At 41.8% G+C, this 2,823-nt stretch overlaps 1 pseudogene; it reads left to right on the top strand.

Moving 5' to 3' along the window:
• Window positions 1-221: 221 nt before the first annotated feature.
• Window positions 222-1,291, top strand: LOC142870549 (olfactory receptor 10D1B-like; annotated as a pseudogene).
• Window positions 1,292-2,823: the final 1,532 nt, after the last annotated feature.

Genomic DNA, 2,823 nt, shown 5'->3' with positions numbered 1-2,823 from the left:
TCTATGGAGATAAAGAATCACACTTTGGTCACAGAGTTCATCCTGCTGGGCATCCCACACACAGAGGGGCAGGAAACTGTGCTTTTTGCTGTGTTCTTGATCTTCTACCTCTGCACTCTGCTGGGAAATCTGTTCATCCTCCTAGCTGTGATCTCTGATTCTCACCTCCACATGCCTATATATTTCTTCCTTTGTAATCTCTCCATGCTGGACATTGATTCTCTTCTGTAAGCACTTCAAAGATGCTGGTGAGAAGCCGAGTCATCTCCCTGGGTGGTTGCATGTGCCAGGTCTTTTTCTACTACTTCCTGGGCAGCACTGAGTGCCTGCTGTATACAGTAATGGCCTAACACTGGTTTGCTTCCATCTGTACCCACTGCACTACATTATCATCATTAACCACCAGGTGTGTGCCCTGTTGGCTGCCAGTGCCTGTTCAGTAGCTCCTTTCATGTTACAATTCTCACCACATTGACCTTCCAACTACCATATTGTAACTCAAATGAAATTTACTATTTATTTGTGATATTTTTCCCTTTAGTCAAACTGGTATATGGTAACACCCTTATCACTGAGACCGTGAGCTTCATCAACACTGGCCTCGTGCCCATGACCTGCTTCCCCCTCTTCCTTACCTCGTATGTCCACATTGTCACTGCAATCCTGAAGATGTGCTCTGCCAAACGGAAGCACAAGGTGGTGCCTACCTCTGTTTTTTCCCTCTCAGTGGTCACACTGTTCTTTGGGCCCTGTGCCCTAATCTATACTGCTCCATCTTTGAGTGAAGTTCTAGTAACCCCAGTGCAGATCTTTGGCAATGTAGTCACCCCCATGCTGAACCCCACAATCGACATGGTGAGGAACAAAGATGTAAAGCGAGCCCTGAAGAAACTGGCTAGGGCCCAGATTGTTTCAGAAGGGGGTCACTAGTCCACTTGTGGGTGAAGCTACCCTTTTTTCCCTTTTATTTGTGTATAGACTAATTTTTTAAAAACTCTATCCATGTTTACAATCCATTTGAAACTAATGAAAAAAAAAAAAAAAAAACTCTATCCATGCGAGTTGTAAGCATCTTTTGGGCATAAAAATAGCTAGAAACAATTCTAATGGATACAAACCTGTGACATCTTCCTTATCTCCTGGAATAGAGATCAGATCTCTAAAGATCCAGATGATAACTATTTTAGGTGTTGTAGGTTGTACAATGTGTCACAAATTCTCAACTCTGCCATTATAGCATAAAAATACCCATAGAAAATCTATAAGCAAATCGGTAAAGCCTTGTTCTAATAAAACTTATCTACAAAAACAGGTGATCGGCACAATTTGCCCCACAGGCCATAATTTGCTGACCCCTGTCATAAAGGCTAGCTGAATTTAAAACACTCTTTTCACTGCTATGTTGATAACAGCTTAAGAGTGGACTCTGATGTGCACTGGGTCCCACCAGGACATGAGTTAAATTATTAATCAGGAATAGGTGGAGATGTGGTGGATATTGAGGGACACAGTGAGTGTGCCCTACTGAGAACTCCATAGTACCCCAAGTACACACACTGAGAACTGCTCCTTGATGCAGGCCCATCTGCCTGGGATCTATGCTAATGCCTAGAAATTTACTCATTCCTCTGATACTTGTAACTGAGATCGCTCGTGGCCAATTTTCTTAGGTATGAAGGTAAATGACCACTACTCTTGCTCATAAGTACAAATTCTTTCACCTCAGAAGTTACTGACACAAGACCAGAGACACAGACCCATGGAACAGAAGAGAGAACCCAGCTATAATACCACCCTCATATAGCCATCAGATCTTTGACCAAGCAGAGAAAAACATACACTGGGGAAAAGAATCCCTATTCAATAAATGGTTCTGGGAATATTGGATGGCCACATGTAGAAGACTAAAAAGGAATCCACACCTCACACCACTCACAAAAATTAATTTGTGATGGATAACAGACTTAACCCTAAGGCATGAAACAATAAGAATTCTGGAAGAAAATATTAGGAAAACTCATAGATATTAGCCTAGGCAAAGAATTTATGAAAAAGACTCCAAAGGCAATCACAACAACAAAAATAAATATATGAGCTCTGATCAAATTAAAAAGATTCTGCACAGCCAAGGAAATTATCACGAGAACAAACAGACAACCTACGGAATGGGAGAAAATTTTTGCATACTACAAATCCAATAAAGGGCTAATAACCAGAATTGACAGACAACAAGAAAAAATATCAAACAACCCCACTAAAAATTGGGTAAAAGATATGAACAAAAAATTTTTTAAAAAAGAAAGACTAATGGCCAATAAACATATGAAAAAAAAATGCTCAACATCTTTAATCATCAAGGAAATGCAAATCAAAACCACAACGATAAGGCCGGGCGCTGTGGCTCACGCCTGTAATCCTAGCTCTTGGGAGGCCGAGGCGGGCGGATTGCTCAAGGTCAGGAGTTCAAAACCAGCCTGAGCAAGAGCGAGACCCCGTCTCTACTATAAATAGAAAGAAATTAATTGGCCAACTGATATATATATAAAAAATTAGCTGGGCATGGTGGCGCATGCCTGTAGTCCCAGCTACCCGGGAGGCTGAGGCAGAAGGATCACTCGAGCCCAGGAGTTTGAGGTTGCTGTGAGCTAGGCTGACGCCACGGCACTCACTCTAGCCTGGGCAACAAAGCGAGACTCTGTCTCAAAAAAAAAAAAAAAAACCACAACGATATATATCACCTAGCGAGAATGGCTTTTAGCAAAGCTCCCAAAACAACAGATATTAGCATAGATGCAGAGAGAAAGCAGCACTTGTACACTGTTG

Source organism: Microcebus murinus, chromosome 4, assembly GCF_040939455.1.
Source record: "Microcebus murinus isolate Inina chromosome 4, M.murinus_Inina_mat1.0, whole genome shotgun sequence".
NCBI lineage: Eukaryota > Metazoa > Chordata > Mammalia > Primates > Cheirogaleidae > Microcebus > Microcebus murinus.
This window is presented reverse-complemented; position numbering and strand designations above follow the sequence as displayed.